We start from the raw sequence: 21,229 nt of genomic DNA, 5'->3' as shown, positions 1-21,229 counted from the left end.
CTCAGAACATGTCCTACCAACCGGTCCCTTCTTCTAGTCAAGTTGTGCCACAAACTTCTCTTCTCCCCAGTCCTATTCAATACCTCCTCATTAGTTACGTGATCTACCCACGTTATCTTCAGCATTCTTCTGTAGCACCACATTTCGAAAGCTTCTATTCTCTTCTTGTCCAAACTAGTTATCGTCCATGTTTCACTTCCATACGTGGCTACACTCCATACAAATACTTTCAGAAACTACTTCCTGACACTTAAATCTATACTCGATGTTAACAAATTTCTCTTCTTGAGAAACGCTTTCCTTGCCATTGCCAGTCTACATTTTATATCCTCTCTACTTCGACCATCATCGGTTATTTTACTCCCTAAATAGCAAAACTCCTTTACTACTTTAAGTGTCCCATTACCTAATATAATTCCCTCAGCATCACCCGATTTAATTTGACTACATTCCATTATCCTCGTTTTGCTTTTGTTGATGTTCATCTTATATCCTCGTTTCAAGACACTGTCCATTCCGTTCAACTGCTCTTCCAAGTCCTTTGCTGTCTCTGACAGAATTACAATGTCATCGGCGAACCTCAAAGTTTTTACTTCTTCTCCATGAATTTTAATACCTACTCCGAATTTTCTTTTGTTTCCTTTACTGCTTGCTCAATATACAGATTGAATAACATCGGGGAGAGGCTACAACCCTGTCTCACTACTTTCCCAACCACTGCTTCCCTTTCATGTCCCTCGACTCTTATAACTGCCATCTGGTTTCTGTACAAATTGTAAATAGCCTTTCGCTCCCTGTATTTTACCCCTGCCACCTTCAGAATTTGAAAGAGAGTATTCCAGTTAACATTGTCAAAAGCTTTCTCTAAGTCTACAAATGCTAGAAACGTAGGTTTGCCTTTTCTTAATCTTTCTTCTAAGATAAGTCGTAAGGTCAGTATTGCCTCACGTGTTCCAACATTTCTACGGAATCCAAACTGATCTTCCCCGAGGTCGGCTTCTATCACTTTTTACATTCGTCTGTAAAGAACTCGCGTTAGTATTTTGCAGCTGTGACTTATTAAACTGATAGTTCGGTAATTTTCACATCTGTCAACACCTACTTTCTTTGGGATTGGAATTATTATATTCTTCTTGAAGTCTGAGGGTATTTCACCTGTCTCATACATCGTGCTCACCAGATGGTAGAGTTTTGTCATGACTGGCGCTCCCGAGGCCATCAGTAGTTCTAATGGAACGTTGTCTACTCCCGGGGCCTTGTTTCGACTCAGGTCTTTCAGTGCTCTGTCAAACTCTTCACGCAGTATCTTATCTCCGATTTCGTCTTCATCTACATCCTCTTCCATTTCCATAATATTGTCCTCAAGTACATCGCCCTTGTATAAACCCTCTATATACTCCTTCCACCTTTCTGCCTTCCCTTCTTTGCTTAGAACTGGGTTGCCATCTGAGCTCTTGATATTCATACAAGCGGTTCTCTTCTCTCCAAAGGTCTCTCTAATTTTCCTGTAGGCAGTATCTATCTTACCCCTAGTGAGACAAGCCTCTACATCCTTACATTTGTCCTCTAGCCATCCCTGCTTAGCCATTTTGCACGTCCTGTCGATCTCATTTTTGAGACGTTTGTATTCCTTTTTGCCTGCTTCATTTACTGCATTTTTATATTTTCTCCTTTCGTCAATTAAATTCAATATTTCTTCTGTTACCCAAGGATTTCTATTAGCCCTCGTCTTTTTACCTACTTGATCCTCTGCTGCCTTCACTACTTCATCCCTCAGAGCTACCCATTCTTCTTCTACTGTATTTCTTTCCCCCATTCCTGTCAATTGTTCCCTTATGCTCTCCCTGAAACTCTCTACAACCTCTGGTTCTTTCAGTTTATCCAGGTCCCATCTCCTTAAATTCCCACCTTTTTGCAGTTTCTTCAGTTTCAGTCTGCAGTTCATAACCAATAGATTGTGGTCAGAATCCACATCTGCCCCTGGAAATGTCTTACAATTTAAAACCTGGTTCCTAAATCTCTGTCTTACAATTATATAATCTATCTGATACCTTTTAGTATCTCCAGGATTCTTCCAGGTATACAACCTTCTTTTATGATTCTTGAACCAAGTGTTAGCTATGATTAAGTTATGCTCTGTGCAAAATTCTACAAGGCGACTTCCTCTCTCATTCCTTCCCCCAAATCCATATTCACCTACTATGTTTCCTTCTCTCCCTTTTCCTACTGACGAATTCCAGTCACCCATGACTATTAAATTTTCGTCTCCGTTCACTACCTGAATAATTTCTTTTATCTCGTCATACATTTCATCTATTTCTTCATCATCTGCAGAGCTATTTGGCATATAAACTTGTACTACTGTAGTAGGCATGGGCTTTGTGTCTATCTTGGCCACAATAATGCGTTCACTATGCTGTTTGTAGTAGCTAACCCGCACTGCTGACCTGACTGAATTGAAAAACGCGAATAGTTGTTTTCTGGAAAAAATCATCACTGATGAGGAGAATTGGTGTTACTACAACGGCCACAGCACAAAACGACAAAGCGCAAAATAGGTCTCTGATGATGCGCTAAGGCCAAAGACGGTCCCACTGATGCGCTAGTTGAACAACATCTAAAAGAGTTTCACATAGTTGTGACAACATTCCGTGAATTTTACTCAAGTAAGGGAGACACTGTAGAACACCTCAATCGTTGAAAACACCACCTTTACTGTTCTTTGTTTTCATATTACTCAAGTCTCCATACTTTTAGGACTTAATACGAATTTCGTGCAAAATAGTTTCGGTACAGACAATTGTTCGATGTGTAGTAATTTCATATTGATGTGTAATCAATCGTTATAGAGTTCATATTTAGTGCACTGTACAACTACACTACTGGGCATTAAAATTGCTACACCACGAAGATGACGTGCTACAGACACGAAATTTAACCGACAGCAAGAAGATGCTGTGATATGCCAATGATCAGCCTTTCAGGGTTTTCAAACAAGGTTGTCGCCGGTGGCGACACCTACAACGTGCTGATATGAGGAGAGTTTCCAACTGATTTCTCATACACAAGCAGCAGTTGACCGGAGTTGCCTGGTGAAACGATTTTGTGATGCCTCGTGTAAGGAGGAGAAATGCGTTCCGTCACGTTTCCGACTTTGATGTAGGTCAGATTGTAGCCTATCGCGATTGCGGTTTATCGTATCGCGACATTGCTGCTCGCGTTGGTCGAGATCCAATAACTGTTAGCAGAATGTGGAAACGGTCGGTTCAGGAGGGTAATACGGAACGCCGTGCTGGATCAAAACGGACTCCTATCACTAGCAGTCGAGATGACAGGCATCTTATCCGTATGGTTCTAACGGATCGTGCAGCCACGTCTCGATCCCTGAGTCAGCCGATAGGGACGTTTGCAAGACAACAACCATCTGCACGAACAGTTCGACGACGTTTGCAGCAGCATGGACTATCAGCTCGGAGACCATGGCTGCGACTACCCTTGACGCTGCATCACAGACAGGAGCGCCTGCAATGGTGTACTCAACGACGAACCTGGGTGCACGACTGGCAAAACGTCATTTTTTCGCATGAATCCAGATTCTGTTTACAGTATCATGATGGTCGCATCTGTGTTTGTCGACATCGCGGCGAACGCATATTGGAAGCTTGTATTCGTCATCGCCATATTGGCGTATCACCCGGCGTGATGGTATGGGGTGCCATTAGTTACACGTCTCGGTCACCTCTTGTTGGCATTGACGGCACTTTGAACAGTGAACGTTAAATTTCAGATGTGTTACGACCCGTGGCTCTACCCTTCATTCGTTAACTGCGAAACCCTACATTTCTGCAGGATAATGCACGACCGCATGTTGCAGGTTCTGTACGGGCCTTTCTGGATACAGAAAATGTTCGACTGCTGCCCTGGCCAACACATTCTCCAGATCTCTCACTAATTGAAAACGTCTGATCAATTGTGGCCGAGCAACTGTCTCGTCACAATACGCCAGTCACTACTCTTGATGAACTGTGGGATTGTGTTGAAGCTGCATGGGTAGCTGTACCTGTACACGCCATCCAAGCTCTGTTTGACTCAATGCCCAGGCGTATCAAGGCCGTTATTACGGCCAGAGGTGGTTGTTCCGGGTACTGATTTCTCAGGATCTATGTACCGAAATTGTGTGTAAATGTAATCACGTGTCAGATCTAGCATTACATAATCGTTCAATGAATACCCGTTTATCATCTGCGTTTCTCCTTGTTGTAGTAATTTTAGTGGCCAGTAGTGTAATATGCATTAGTATCGGTATAGGACAGAAAATGCACTTGTCATCATACAGTCGCACTAAGAAAGACGTTTAAACGCAACAAAAACATTTTTGTCTTTGTTTCTGAATAACTTCACTAATGTCACGTTTGTGTAAAAAAACTGTAATTAGCCTGTTCGAGTACAAAGCGCTTCTTCGGAATTCCAGATATCTACTGTTAGTAGACTTCCACATTTGAAATGGCACCCGATCGATGGTACTCTCCTGCACTGCTCTGTGCACTGCACGCTCCTTATTCCTGGTGTACGTTTTAGAATTATCTCTCTGAGTACTTCCCTACAGAGCAGATGTTTTAGGACTGCATCATCGAGTCAGTGTATCTGCGTCTCGCTTCCTTACCGTAGCAAGGAATCTTCACTGAATTGCCCTCTCTTGTTCATCAGAGGTTTTCATGATATACAGACTATCTCGTTGAACTCTGTAGTGTTCTCACGGTGCCAGGACCAGCACTAATCATTACAATAAATCATGGGTATGTCATTTAGAGCACTTGTATGAACCTACTTTTTTGCTGTAACAACTAAAAGACAACCTACTCAAAATAGCCAGAGCTGGATAAAATGATCCCCTCAGAACAGTAAATTTTCAACGGTCAGAAACGCTGTTGTCACCCTCGAAATAAGTTTTCTATCAAAAGTTGCAATTTCTTCCTGTCTTTGGTAAGAGTAACTTGCACACGCTCCATGCATAGGATGTCTCTCAATCATACTACACAATAAGTTATGCAAACAACGTACCAAAATTTTAAAATATAATATAAACAGAGATTATTGATGTAAGGTATCAAGAAGCTAAGGCGTAACCGTGAGGCTTGATTGAGAAACGACTAGTTATATCAGACGGCTGTGCGACGTAATTCAAAATTACATCAGTATTTTGTCCAGACTAATAATTATATTGTTAGGAGTAATATGTATTGAAGATGGATAGTACCTCCAAGTACATGTGACAAGAGCAAGCCAGTAATGCATATTTTGCTCTAGGCAGCAGGTCATGTCCTGAAATGTTGACATGTTGACGCAAAATTGTTGGTCTATACTAACAGGTGTAGTCCATTAAATTATGTGACGTGTTTCCTGAAAGCCTGTTCGATGCTGAGGAAAAACAATTGACTTACTGAAGTGGGTACATATTAAGCTAACAATTATCAGAATATCTGTACTTATATGATGTAATGCCAAGCAAGTTTACGTTTCATTGAAAAGTATTTAATTGTAAATGAGAAGTTATTCCATTTAATTCTGAAAGGCTAATATTAACGAAGTAGTTTATTACGATTAAATTTCCATAGAGTCAAGGATATTGTTACAGCAAGGCTCTATTTTTAGAGTTATCGTTGATTAACAACGACAGATAAGCAATATTAAATTACATCCTTGCCCTGGGAACGTATTCTCCAATGTACGTAAAAGTTTGTACGTTCACGCTTATTGGTTGTGTATAGTTTATTCGTAGAGGCTTTAAAAGAGGGTCAGCTGCAAGAGGCGTCGGATCTGTATCATTAATTCATCAGTTATATACGAAAGCTATTGTTTCTGGTTACAGCGTTGTTGACAAAATATTTAGTTGTGTTATCAGAGTACACAGAGTAAGCTACACTATAGGTTGCTGTTCAAGTGGCTCTAAGCACTACGGGATTTAACATCTGAGGTCATCACTCCCCTAAACTTAGAACTAGTTAAAGCTAACTAACCTAAGGACAGCACACACATCCATGCCCGAGGCAGGATTCGAACCTGCGACCATAGCAGCAGCACCGCTCCGGACTGGAGCGCCTAGAACCGCTCAGCCACAACGGCCGGCTAGGTTGCTGTTATTGGTAAATATACACTAATGGCCATTACAATTACTACACCAAGAAAAAATGCAGATGGTAAACGGGTATCCATTGGACAATATATTACACTAGAACTGACATGTGATTACATTTTCACGCAATTTGGGTACACAGATCCTGAGAAATCAGTACCCAGAACAACCACCTCTGGCCATAATAACGGCCTTGATACGCCTGGGCATTGAGTCAAACAGAGCTTGGATGGCGTGTACAGGTACAGCTACCCATGCAGCTTCAACACAATCCCACAGTTCATCAAGAGTAGTAACTGGCTTATTGTGACGACCCAGTTGCTCGGCCACCATTGACCAGACGTTTTCAATTGGTGAGAGATCTGGAGAATGTGCTGGCCAGGGCAGCAGTCGAACATTTTATGTATTCAGAAAGGCCCGTACAGGACCTGCAACATGCGGTCGTGCATTATTCTGCTGAAATGAAGGGTTTCGCAGGGATCGAATAGAGGGTAGAGCCACGGGTCGTAACACATCTGAAATGTATCTTCCACTGTTCAAAATGCCGTCAATGCGAACAAGAGGTGACCGAGATGTGTAACTAATGGCACCCCATACCATCACGCCGGGTGATACGCCAGTACGGCGATGACGAATACACGCTTCCAATGTGCGTTCACCGCGATGTCGACAAACGCAGATGCGACCATCATGATGCTGTAAACAGAACCTGGATTCATCCGAAAAAAATGACGTTTTGCCATTGGTGCACCCAGGTTCATCGTTGAGTACACTGTTCGTGTGATGCAGTGTCAAGGGAAACCGCAGCCATGGTCTCCGAGCTAATAGTCCATGCTGCTGCAAACGTCTATCGAACTGTTCGTGCAGATGGGTGTTGTCTTGCACACGTCCCCATCTGTTGTCTCAGGGATCGAGACGTGGCTGCACGATCCGTTAGAGCCATACGGATAAGATGCCTGTCATCTCGACTACTAGTGATAGGAGGCCGTTGTGATCCAGCACGGCGTTCCGTATTACCCTCCTGAACCCACCTATTCCATATTCTGCTAACAGTCATTGGATCTCTAACAACGCGAGCAGCAGTGTCGCGATACGATAATCCGCAATCGCGATAGGCTACAATCCGACCATTATCAAAGTCGGAAACGTGACGGAACGCATTTCTCCTCCTTACACGAGGCATCACAACAACGTTTCAACAGGCAACGCCGGTCAACTGCTGCTTGTGTATGAGAAATCAGTTGGAAACTCTCCTCATGTCAGCACGTTGTAGGTGTCGCCACCGGCGCCAACCTTGTGTGAATGCTCTGAAAATCTTATCATTGGCATATCGCAGCATCTTCTTGCTGTCGGTTAAATTTCGTGTCTGTAACACTTCATCTTCGTGGTGTAGCAATTTTAATGGCTAGTAATGTATCATTCCTGCTCCCCATACACTCTCGTATTTAGTATTTTTCTGGTGACTGATGCTAGTTAGTGAACTCCGATAGTCAGATGCGTTGTTGTCATTAATATCCAGAAAGGTACCACTGACCCCATTATGCCGCGAAAAGTTTTATTGTGTCCATCCTTTTGTACATAGTGATGTCGTAGCGAGCTGTAGCGTGATCCATAGCGTGAGAAGCTGAATATCAAATCTTACGTGACGTCGTTGTATGGGTACAGACGATTATTTCAAGTCACACAGATTACGTCGTTGAGAGTAGGCAAGGTCTTGTCAGTATAACTTACTGTAGTATTACCAGGGTGAGCCACATTGTAGTTCTTTGTTTTTTAACCTGGATACTGCACTGCTGTTAGAGCCTATTCATACAGTAAATCTGCTACTGGTTAGCGCCATATAAGGGGTGGCGCAGTACCGCTAATAATACCCTATAGAATTAGCGTCTTCGCTAATACACACCTCCTTTGTACTCTTACCACTCCCCCCCCCCCCTTTTCTCACTGCCCAGGCGCACGCCGTGCCGGGTGGAGTGGTGGGCGCACGCAATCGCCAAGTACTGGGCACCAGCTCTGATTCTTCATTACTTCTGACGCCCTCGGCGGGGGCGGAAGTAGCTTTTGCCCGAAGCCGCGACTGCAGTTAGCTGAGCGGTGGGTCCCATGCTTTACTGACATTCAGGCCACTGTCTCTGTTTGTCAGATCATCGGCCACTCATATTTCAGTAACCTCCTTTACAACACATTCCCAAAACGACGAGTGACTCTTAGCACTTCCATTGGTTCATGTTTCATTCAGTTCCCTGCAGCAACGCTGTGTTCTGTAACCACATATTTCGTTTTTGTGTGTACATCCTTGTGTCAAGAGGTCTGGAGGGACTACGGACGTTCACTATTGTGGGAGAATAAACAGCCGACCGGTGTGGCCGAGCGGTTCTAGGCGCTTCAGTCTGGAACCGCGTGACCGCTACGGTCGCAGGTACGAATCCTGCCTCGGGCATGGATGTGTGTGATGTCCTTAGGTTAGTTAGATTTAAAGTAGTTCTAACTTCTAGGGGACTGATGACCTCAGATGTTAAGTCCCATACTGCTCAGAGCCATTTGAACCATTTTTTGAACCATTTTGGAGAATAAACACCTACAGCCATCCTTATGTTGTCATTTATTCTGTAGTTCCCACTTTCGGCGCTTCAGTGCGCCAGTTTCGGGCCTTAGCTGATACTGAATAGAGTATCACCATCCACGCGTACTATGCATCAGTGGTCAACAACTAGTTAAAGCAGACTGTAAGTAAGATGGTTGGAGAGATGACATCACAGTACAGTGTGCGTAAACTAGTTATTGCCACTGATGCATCGGATGTATGGATCGTGATAACCCATTCAGCATCAACCAAGGCCTGAAGACGGTGCACTGAAGAGCCGAAACTGGTAGTACGCAATGAATGACAACATAACGACGCCTGTAAGTGTTTATTTTCTTACAACAGATTTGGTTGGTTGCTTGTGTTCGGCGTATCTCCTGCGCTCGTAGCACATTTAATCGACCGTCCGCAAATGCTCCAAATCATTTGCATGACCTACTAGAGATACCTGGTTTATGGAGCCCCAAGGAATCTTTCATCATACCTAGTAGTGTACGCGTTTGCGTAGGTGCACAGAACATTTATTTATTGTTGCGTCGAGCCAAGATTCTGCTGAATTTGTTCGCCAACTTGCCGGTATTCTCTAGATGCGTCATTGTCTTATCCTCCTCGCCGTGTTCTGTTTGCTACGCTGTACCTCCTGCCTGAAAGCAAATCGTATTTGTCTCCCACATACCCGTTCTTCTTGAATACGTAATTAAAAAGGCGGCCGCTACCCAGGTCACAAGAAGAGCGCGTCTGTCCCTTGTATGGGAAGGGATCTGGTTCACATGTCGACGACTGCGCATAACATCTAAAGAATTGTTCGTACTCCACTTAGAGGTGGCTTATTTATTCTGTTCTGATTAGAAAGGAGTGATGTTGCCTCTTGGCCCAAGGCGGACTAACCTCGAAGCAGTGCTACAACCAAACAAGTCTCCAGGTTCGAATGTCTGTCAGAGAGAATAACAGTTGCATGAACAGCTACCATTAACCATTATGTATCTCACATGCAAACAGATCGATGGCGCAGCGAAATCAGTTCAGGGAAAGGGACTCGATTTCGTACCAGCATCGACTCTATACCTAACGGAGATTTCACCAGAGATATAAAACAAGTAATTTCCACCATACTCGTAGATGATACGGAAGAGATACGTCGTGAAACGTGCTGTGTGCTCGTCAAGACAAAGAAAAATATCCCGAAAGTGGAAAGAGATGGCGTACAAGAACTACGGAATGATCCTGAAACATCTCTTTTACTTGCGGACGAAGGTAATCCCTCTATACTAGTTTGGCTGTCAGTGCAGAGTCGCAAAATGTACAGATTACTGTAGGATCCAGCATATAGGAAATTGCTGCTCCGCCAAGGTTCAGTGGCTTACCAAACAATCACAAACAAGACATTCAGCTACGACCTATCGTGAGCAACATAGATGCACTGATACGGGGTGAACATTAATAAACCAGATAAACTGCAGGGACGGATTCCTTCCTGCAAATAGAAGGAAAAAGGTCCAATGATCATGTGTCTGGAAATGTGTCGTTGCCACAGTAGATGGCGCTAACGGATGAAAGTTCTCTGCCCACGTGTCTTCGTTCACAGATGACTATTACGCAGATTTATGAAGCCAGTTCTGGTAAAGGTGGCTCCACCTTGACCAATTCACCGCTTGGTGCAACCACTGGTTCCTCCATGTTAAACCCTCCAATACCCAGACAATCATCATAGGCTGCACCACCCACTCCTTCCGCCTCCATGATTTCTACCTCACCATTTATGGCCGTCCTATCGACCTCACTCCTACCCTCAAATACCTTGGCCTCACACTCAACCGCCACCTCACCTGGACTCCCCATCTCCTTACCATCCAAAACAAAGCTCACAACCGCCTCCACCTCCCGAAACTCCCGTCCGGCCGGACGTGGGGTCTGCATCCTTCCACCATCCTCCACACCTACAAATCCATGATCCGCCCCATCCTTTGTTATGCCAGCATCGCTTGGATTTCCGCCCCTCCCCGGTTCTATAAAGCCCTCCAAATCCTCGAACGCCATGCACTCCGCCTCGCCTTCCACATCCGCCTTTCGTCCCCCACGTGCATCCTCTATGACCTCATCCCCTTCCCCCACCTTCTCCTTTTCCTTGAACACATCTGCACACTATATATTGTCCGCCGCCTTGATCCCCCTCACCCCCTGGTGTCTCCCTTCCTCTCCACCCCAACCAGTTGCCGCACCTTTACCGTTGTGTCCCTCACTCTCCATCTCCACACCCTCCATCTCCTTTCCCAACACAACTTCCACCATCTCCCCCTCCCGGATGATGAGCTTCGCCCTGACATCTACCCTTCCTACCAACTCTAACCCCCTCTTCCTGCGTCCTCCTCAGGGCTCCCTCTCCTCCCCCTCCCTCCTTCTGAGCGGCTTTCCCCTCCTACTCCCCCTCCATCACTTGTGCCTCCTTTCAATGTCTCTGCGCTCCCTCCTGCCCTGTCTTCCCTTTTCCTCTCCCGCCCCACGTGTCTCCTGCCTCTTCGTGAACCCACGGTTGCCCCTCCTCTCTTCATCCCGCCGCTTCCACAGCTGCCCCATGCTCTCCCCTCCTTTTCCATTCTCTCTGACCTTTCCCTCGGCAGGTCCCACCTGGTAGTTTTACTCTTCGTCGTGTGTGCTCCAAGTGGGTTTTAAGTGTGTTGTTTCAGAGTGTTTTTAATACTGTGGCCAACTTTTAACCTGTGCATGCGCATTCAGTGTCTTCTCTGTGTTTCAATAATCGCCAACTGTGTTTTTTTAACTTTCTGGTGACTTTTTTAACTGTCCCCCATGAACGTCTACATGTCAATGTATTTTTACCTCCATTTTCTCCCCTTACTCTGTTCTATGTTCCCCTTTTTTATCTCCTTATGTATGTATCATTTTATTCTTGTTTTAGTTGTCGTGTCACTCGGCTGAAGAGTGGCGGATTGTGCCGCTGACAGCCCTCCCCTGCCCATATGGGGCAGGGGAATGAAATCACAATAAAGAAAAAAAAAAAAAGTAAAGGTGGCTCCGTCAGTAAAGAGGTCTCATGGCAGAAATCCAATAATTGTGATGCTCTGGTGCAAAAACCATCAATAAAATCCTTCCCATAGAGGGAAATCAACTGCCGATAACCCTTGCACTCGTTGCAGGTAGTGGCACTTGTCATGCAGTATACACAATCGTACTTCGGTTTGTACCATGGTGGCGGGCCACTTGCCTGAAGTTTGTACCAGGGTTCGTCTAAATATCCTCTAGAACCCGGTCCTCAAAATGCGGTGCACGCACAATCCGCCGACCCCTGCACGTTCGTCTGTCTGAAAGGACCCATGATCACAATCGCCCAAACAGGACTTGAAATGTCGTGTGACGGCGTACGTGTACGTGCGGGCACTTGTTTTGTTTTAGCCGTGCTGCCTGTCGACCGTTTGCTCGGCCGTACACAAACACTATCTCGGCTTGTTCCCGACATGAATACCGGGCTATTCTGTCGCTTAAAGTACGTTGCGTCAATCACACATCCTGCAGTACACAAGGAACACATGGCATGTGGTGACAGAAACTCTCATTCGTCAACGCCATCTGCCGTAACAATGATGCATTACCGAACACATGTTCAGATGACCTTCCTCCCTCCATTTCCAGTCAGGAATCTGTACCTGTGGTTTGTCTGTTTTATTAAGGATCACCCTTTATACCAGCTGGCGAAACATCTAACGGCAATACCAAACCCTTACGGCAGTTGTAAGAGTAAAGGGGCACGAAAGGAAAGCAGTGGTACAGAAGGGACTCAGGGTTGTAGGCTACCCCTGATGTTATTCAATATGTATATTGAGCAAGCACTTGTCCCCCCCCCCCCATCTGCCCTCGGCTATGGTGTGTTATCTTTGTGCCGACATTTTAGTACAGTGTTTACAGTGAGTGTTCAGTGTTGTGTGTCTTCTCCGAAGTGTTGCGAACGGACATCATACTGTCGCTGGGTGTCATTTTTATATTTCTTGCGAACAGAAACCAGACTGTAACCATGTTTTTTAACTGTCTGTCTACTATGTTCCCTGTCTCCTTCCTGTGTATTTTATTAGCTTTGCCACCCCTTTGCTTTATGTTTTAACTTTCCACAATTTTCCGCCGTTTTACAATTTCAGTCACCGTTTTATCGCCTGCTTTTATTGTTTCTTATCTTCTTTCTTACGTTTTAAAAAGTCTGTAGGCCCCCCTTCGGGGGGAATCGAAATACAATAAAGGAAAAAAAAGAGCAAGCACTAAAGGAAACAAAAGAAAAATTTGGTGTAGGAATTAAAATCCATGGAAAAGAAAAAAAAAGTTTGAGGTTCGCCGATAACATGGTAATTCTGTCAGACACAGCAAAGGATCTGGAAGAGCAGGTGAACGGTATGGACAGTGTCTTGAAAAGAGGACATAAGATGAACACCAACAAAAGCAAAACGAGGATAATGGTATGTAGTCGAATTAAATCAGGCGATGCTGCGGGAATAATATTAGGATATGAGACACTTGAAATAGTAGATGAGTTTTTCTATCTGGAGCGCAAAATGACTGATGATGATCGAAGTAGAGAGGGTATAAGATGTAGAGCGGCAATGGCAAGGAAAGCGTATCTGTAAAATAGAAATTTGTTAACATCGAGTGTAGATTTAAGTGTCAGGAAGTCTTTTCTGAAAGTATTTGTATGGAGTGTAGTCATGTATCGAAATGAAACATGGACGATAAACAGTTTAGACAAGAAGAGAATAGAATCTTTCGAAATGTGGTGCTACAGAAAAATGCTGAAGAGTACATGGGTAGATCACGTAACTAATGAGGAGGTACTCAATAGAAGTGGGGAAAAGAGGAATTTGTGGCACAACCTGACTAAAAGAAGGGTTCGGTTGGTAGGACACGTCCTGAGGCATCAAGGGATCACCAATTTAGTATTGGAGGGAAGCGTGGATAGTAAAAATCGTAGACGGAGGTCAAGAGATGAATGTACTAAGCAGATTCAGAAGGATGTAGTTTGCAGTAGTTACTCCGAGATGAAGAAGCTTGCACAAAATAGAGTAGCGTGGAGAACTGCATCAATCCAGTCTCTGGACTGAAGACCACAACAACAACAACAACAACACGTCAGTAAATGTCAGCACCACATAAAATACAACGTGCATTTCATGCAGTTACCGCAAGAAATGCGCCGTCATAACCAGGATATGAAGATGATCTTTGATGTGGTCTCCCTCTTCAACAATGCACCGCTTACAGATTCTGTTAAGCTGATTATGGAGAAATTAAACCTCACTTGTAATTTCTCATAACGCCTTTACTTTTCTCTTCAGTGGCGACTGTTGTGGGCAAACAGACGGCATTATCGGAGGATGTCCTGTGTTACCGCTAATGGCAAACTTTTTCACGGATGATTCCGAAGAGAAAGCTATGGAGAAAACTGCAAAAAAGTCCACATGCGTTTTCAGGTGTAAGACACAAAAGAATTACATACACTGGCTGTGAGTGGCCGCTGGTTGAAATTGGTGGGGAAAGTTGAAAATTTGTGGCAGACCGGGATACGAACGTTGGTATCCTGCTTACTAGGCAGATACTCTGACCACTGAGGCATCTAGTCACAGTGGACATTGCAGATGGTCTGGCACAAAATTTTCAACTTTGTCCATTGACTTCAGTTAATGTCTGCCGTATCAAAATTATGTCTGTTCTGTCGGACAATATATTCAGATATGTTGATGACTTTGTGGTGTCATCACATTGCAGTGAATGGCTTCAGGAGTATCTCTAACATCTGAACACTCTCCACTCAAGCATCAGGTTCAGGCATCAGGTGGAAGAAAATTACGAACTCCCCTTTCTGGGCACCTTAGTCAAGCGTAAAGCGGACGGTACTATGGCACACAGTTCGTACAGGAAGGCCATCCACACTGGATTTTATCTCCACGCCTCCAGTTGCCACGATGCTTCACAGCATGAGGGTGTGCTGCTTACATGGGTTCGCAGGTTCTGTGCAATATCAAACCAAGCAAGCCTACCACGGAGTTCCGTCCCCTCAAGGATGTATTCAAAAGGAACAGATGTGGCGGGAGACAATCGTGCATGCATTCAGACAGCAGTTGTTGGTGTGGCAAACATAACATGACGAGGATCATAATTCAGTGGCTTATCTGCCATACGCTGGCACAGTATGGAAGAAAATCGGCACAATCTTGTTTCAACATAACATAAAATGCGTTTTAGGTCCACCTCTGAAAACGAATGCACCACTAGGTACAGTGTGAGATGTCTCAGGGCTCTGTAAACAGGGTGTCTACTGTACCCCATTTGCAAAAGCAGTGAGGAATACATCAGGCAAGAAACACAGAAGACACACAAAACTTAAGAACAACCAACAAAATCTGTGTTTCAGGAAATTTCATAGCTACAGGGGACTCAATGAAATATGCACAAACTGAAGTGCTAAAACAGATCTCGCCATCTGGGGACTGCATTCTATAAAGGAGGCTATCGAAATATGAGTGGCCGACAACCTGATGAGTGGAGAGAGTGACTTCAGTCTAAGTAAAGCGACGGCTGTGGCGCTCAGCCACTGAATCCACAAAGTCGTCTGATTATGACTTTCGTGCCCAGTGGGTGAGGCAGAAGCACTGAGCGACCAGAGTTTGCGCCCATCGTTTGGTGATTAAGATGACACACCACTGAAGATGTCCAACGTAGAGCTGAATGAAGATTCAGGAACGATTATGTTCCATAGACCATGACAATCCACAAGATTCACCAGCAACCAAGACAACCGGTCAGTCTGTGGGTGAACGAAAAATTTATCAGTGGACAAAGGCAAATGAAGAGCTGTTTCACGTGTCATGATTACCAAATCTCTTTCTTATGTCTGGCCGTAGTGGCTGATCTCCAAACTGACTCGAGAACTCACTCTTCAACGTCTGGGCATCCAGACCTAGGTTTTCCTAATGCACTTGTGTCCAAAATTAAAGCAACGTCTTGCATCTAATTTACAGTATAATCATACAAACTGTCAACAGATGTCCGTACAATCGTCTTCAATGGCATCACGATCAACGGACAATCATGTCAACAGTGACGTCAGGGCACTTATCAAACGGGGTTGTGTTTGCCCGGTAGTCCCATATCCACAATCGCTGTGTACACAGCCACCTGCGTTATAGTCAGACACAGAGAGGATGCCTACCAGAATCTCTGCGCTGGACCGCCTTAAGAAGAATGGAAGCAGAATAGTCGCAAACTGATGAGGCCCGATCGCTTAGTGTGAATCGTTCTGTTGTTTCTCGGAGTTTATAGAGCCCGAAACAGTACACCAGAGATCAGGGAAGGGCCGACCACGTTTGTTATCAGAATGAGACGACCATTATTTGGATTTAAGGCCACGATAGTACCGCCTTAGTACTGCACGGCATCTGGCATCTGACCTCGCAGAATCCACTGGACGTGTTGTATCGAGACGAATGTTGTGGATTGGCAAGACAGCCAACCCACTATAAGGAAGCCGAAAGGCACGCGTTTAAACTCACGCAGGCTGGCGTGAGGTCTGGAACAGAACAAGGAATTGAGACTAGCAAAAAACGTACGTAGCTTCTGGAATACTGAACTTTAATCCATAATTGGTGAACATCGCTCTTGACGGTACATGTTTTACAGCATCAATAGTAACTGGTAATGGCGCCTTGCTAGGTCGTAGCAAATGACGTAGCTGAAGGCTATGCTAACAATCGTCTCGGCAAATGAGAGCGTAATTTGTCAGTGAACCATCGCTAGCAAAGTCAGCTGTACAACTGGGGCGAGTGCTAGGAAGTCTCTCTAGACCTGCCGTGAGGCGGCGCTCGGTCTGCAAACACTGATAGTGGCGACACGCGGGTCCGACGTATACTAACGGACCGCGGCCGATTTAAAGGCTACCACCTAGCAAGTGTGGTGTCTGGCGGTGACACCACAACGAACGTTTTCCAGAAGGTTTCGGAAGAGTGGCCTTTATTTTTGGTGACCTGCTGTATATATACCTATGATTCGTCTTCACAGAAAGGAGCGTCTAAAGTGGAGTCCTCAACATGCCACAAGGGCGTTCGAACTGTGGGCCAATGTTTTTTTTTTTTTTCACAGATGAGTCCCGATTTGGTCTGGAAAGTAATTATCGACGTATTAAATTTCAGAATCCAAACATTATGCGAAGAATAATATTTTGAACAATTAGCCTCAGTTGGGCAAATTTTCTGGTTTTCACCAGGTTTCGGCTAGATTAATCTAGCCTTCTTCAGAAGCATAAAATTACTATAACATGCCAGAGTAAGGCATAGTCACCATTAAAATTAAAACCTATAGTACCATGGTACCATGTGGAATTAACACTACTTAACTGAAGTCCAGCCCCGGCATCTCTTCACCGTGCGGTCGGTCGGCAGCGGCAAATACGTTGGCACTCTCTAGATTAATTTAGCCGAAACCTGGTAAAGACGAGAAAATTTGCGCAACTGAGACTGATTCTTCAAAATATTTGTCCATCACGGGGCTGCAATATGCTAAAAATTCTTAGATTATGCGAAGAGACCGACAGGGAGGAGGATTTCTACACTCCTGGAAATTGAAATAAGAACACCGTGAATTCATTGTCCCAGGAAGGGAAACTTTATTGACACATTCCTGGGGTCAGATACATCACATGATCACACTGACAGAACCTCAGGCACTCAGACACAAGCAACAGAGCATGCACAATGTCGGCACTAGTATAGTGTATATCCACCTTTCGCAGCAATGCAGGCTGCTATTCTCCCATGGAGACGATCGTAGAGATGCTGGATGTAGTCCTGTGGAACGGCTTGCCATGCCATTTCCACCTGGCGCCTCAGTTGGACCAGCGTTCGTGCTGGACGTGCAGACCGCGTGAGACGACGCTTCATCCAGTCCCAAACATGCTCAATGGGGGACAGATCCGGAGTTCTTGCTGGCCAGGGTAGTTGACTTACACCTTCTAGAGCACGTTGGGTGGCACGGGATACATGCGGACGTGCATTGTCCTGTTGGAACAGCAAGTTCCCTTGCCGGTCTAGGAATGGTAGAACGATGGGTTCGATAACGGTTTGGATGTACCGTGCACTATTCAGTGTCCCCTCGACGATCACCAGTGGTGTACGGCCAGTGTAGGAGATCGCTCCCCACACCTTGATGCCGGGTGTTGGCCCTGTGTGCCTCGGTCGTGTGCAGTCCTGATTGTGGCGCTCACCTGCACGGCGCCAAACACGCATACGACCATCATTGGCACCAAGGCAGAAGCGACTCTCATCGCTGAAGACGACACGTCTCCATTCGTCCCTCCATTCACGCCTGTCGCGACACCACTGGAGGCGGGCTGCACGATGTTGGGGCGTGAGCGGAAGACGGCCTAACGGTGTGCGGGACCGTAGCCCAGCTTCATGGAGACGGTTGCGAATGGTCCTCGCCGATACCCCAGGAGCAACAGTGTCCCTAATTTGCTGGGAAGTGGCGGTGCGGTCCTCTACGGCACTGCGTAGGATCCTACGGTCTTGGCGTGCATCCGTGCGTCGCTGCGGTCCGGTCCCAGGTCGACGGGCACGTGCACCTTCCGCCGACCACTGGCGACAACATCGATGTACTGTGGAGACCTCACGCCCCACGTGTTGAGCAATACGGCGGTACGTCCACACGGCCTCCCGCATGCCCACTATACGCCCTCGCTCAAAGTCCGTCAATTGCACATACGGTTCACGTCCACGCTGTCGCGGCATGCTACCAGTGTTAAAGACTGCGATGGAGCTCCGTATGCCACGGCAAACTGGCTGACACTGACGGCGGCGGTGCACAAATGCTGCGCAGCTAGCGCCATTCGACGGCCAACACCGCGGTTCCTGGTGTGTCCGCTGTGCCGTGCGTGTGATCATTGCTTGTACAGCCCTCTCGCAGTGTCCGGAGCAAGTATGGTGGGTCTGACACACCGGTGTCAATGTGTTCTTTTTTCCATTTCCAGGAGTGTAATATTGTGGGGAGGTATTGTGCTGGCCACACGATCACCTCTTCATGAAATTGTATGGGTGAATCGGCAAGGTTTAACTGTTGTCAGATGTCGTGATGCGGTTGTTACGAGGTGGTGAAGGCACAGACTTCGTATTGATCGACGATAATGGTCGACCTCATAGAGCAAGAACGGTTGATGTTTTCTTGGATACGGAAGATATTGCACCCATGGCGTGGCCTGCTTTCTCTCCCGATGTGAGTTCCATAGAGCATGTCTCGAATGCACTAGGGAGACCCATTTCAGCACGTCAGAATCCACCAACCACACTCCAAGACTTGTGAGCAGCTCTGGAGGAAGAATGGGCGTTATTGCCTCAGCATGAGGTTGATGGTATCATTCACAGGACGCCTTTATTCCTGCCAGAGGTGGTGGAGGTATTGTGCTGGCCACACGATCACCTCTTCATGAAATTGTATGGGTGAATCGGCAAGGTTTAACTGTTGTCAGATGTCGTGATGCGGTTGTTACGAGGTGGTGAAGGCACAGACTTCGTATTGATCGACGATAATGGTCGACCTCATAGAGCAAGAACGGTTGATGTTTTCTTGGATACGGAAGATATTGCACCCATGGCGTGGCCTGCTTTCTCTCCCGATGTGAGTTCCATAGAGCATGTCTCGAATGCACTAGGGAGACCCATTTCAGCACGTCAGAATCCACCAACCACACTCCAAGACTTGCGAGCAGCTCTGGAGGAAGAATGGGCGTTATTGCCTCAGCATGAGGTTGATGGTATCATTCACAGGACGCCTTTATTCCTGCCAGAGGTGGTAAAACACCATACCGAGCACATTGACCAGTTCTCTGAATGTCTGTACAAATCCATAAGTTGAAGAAAAACGAAGATCATTTTTGTCTATCGTTATGCATATTGCAGCTGTTTACGCTGTGTATTCTTTACTTTGTTTCTGCTTTACTATTACCTGGTTGTACTGTGTAAGTAGGCTGTTTAGGTTTTTATGTTGGTAACGCCACGTAGCGCTCTATATGAAAATCACTGACTGTGCTGTGTGAAGGCTGTGGTTGGTTTGCATTTTTGCAGTATGTGCTATTTTAGTGTTGGGCAGTTAGATATTAACAGTGCATAGCGTTGCGCAGTTGGAGGTCAGCCGCCAGCAGTGGTGGATCTGGGGAGAGAATTGGCGGAGTTATGAGAGCGGATGATCTGGACGTATGTGTCCATCAGAGACAGTAAATTTGTAAGACTGGATGCCATGAACTGCTATATATATTATGACTTTTGAACACTATTAAGGTAAATACATTGTTTGTTCTTTATCAAAACCTTTCATTTGCTAACTATGCCTATCAGTAGTTAGTGCCTTCAGTAGTTAGAATCTTTTATTTTGCTGGCAGTATTGGCGCTCGCTGTATTGCAGTAGTTCGAGAAACGAAGATTTTTGTGAGGTAAGTGATTCATGATAGGTATAGGTTATTGTTAGTCGTAAGGGGTTTACCAGCACACTAATTGACTAATTTTTTTAAGGGGACGTTTCATATGGAGACCCTGCCAGGATACCTCACTGGAATCTTGTGTTTTTTTTTTGTAGTTTCTGTAATTAGTGTAGCTATTGTTTATTGCTAGCGTGGAATTATAGAGAGAATTTCCTTTGTAGTTGTAGTTTTTCATTGTTGTACAGTAAAACAGTTGTGGCACGCATGTAGATTTGCACCAAGTATTTCGCAGCTGTGCTTTCAATTAACGAGATATTATTTTCAATGCTATGTTAAAGTGTTTTCTTATTTTGTTCTTCTGTGCTTTTCTGTGTTATCGTGTGAAATATTGTGACAATAATGGCGTGTAAAAAACGTAATACTAGGCTCCAAAGTAAACTGAAAAATGACAGTGAAGACGAAAGCAGTGTTTTGCGCCACCATGTAATGAATTAACTAATGTCCAAAGTAGTAATTTGGTAATTGTGCATAGGGAAATGGAGCGGGCTGCAAATAATGGTGTAGACAGTGAAACAATTAGTGAACAGGGAAGCATTATCGATTGATCGGTCGGCAACAGCTTGCCTCCGGAATCCGAAATGAGAGGACACAATTTCGCAAATACTGTAAATTCAGCTTTTGGATCCTCACATTTTTCTCAAATAAGTCAAGACTCATTTTCTGCTTGTCAAAATGTGAATGTTGCCGGTGCAAATTCACTGCCGAAAAGCACTGAGGAACATGTTTCAGACACCAGTGCATTGTTATTACAATGAATGCAAGAAATAGGAAAAAAGCTTCAAAAGTTAGACACAATGGACGAAATCTTCAAAAGTTTGACACACATAACATCAAATCGAATTGTCAAAATGTCTGTGTAACGTAAAAACACAAATTTGTGAGCATTTTCAACCTATTCTTTCCCGGCACGAAAATGCATTACAGAATCACGAAGCAGCCATAAAAGAACTGCCAACTATTGTTCATGAAAATCACGAGACCTTGCGGGCTAAAATTG

The sequence above is a fragment of the Schistocerca nitens genome, chromosome 7 (assembly GCF_023898315.1).
Source record: "Schistocerca nitens isolate TAMUIC-IGC-003100 chromosome 7, iqSchNite1.1, whole genome shotgun sequence".
NCBI lineage: Eukaryota > Metazoa > Arthropoda > Insecta > Orthoptera > Acrididae > Schistocerca > Schistocerca nitens.
Note: the sequence above shows the minus strand (reverse complement) of the source record.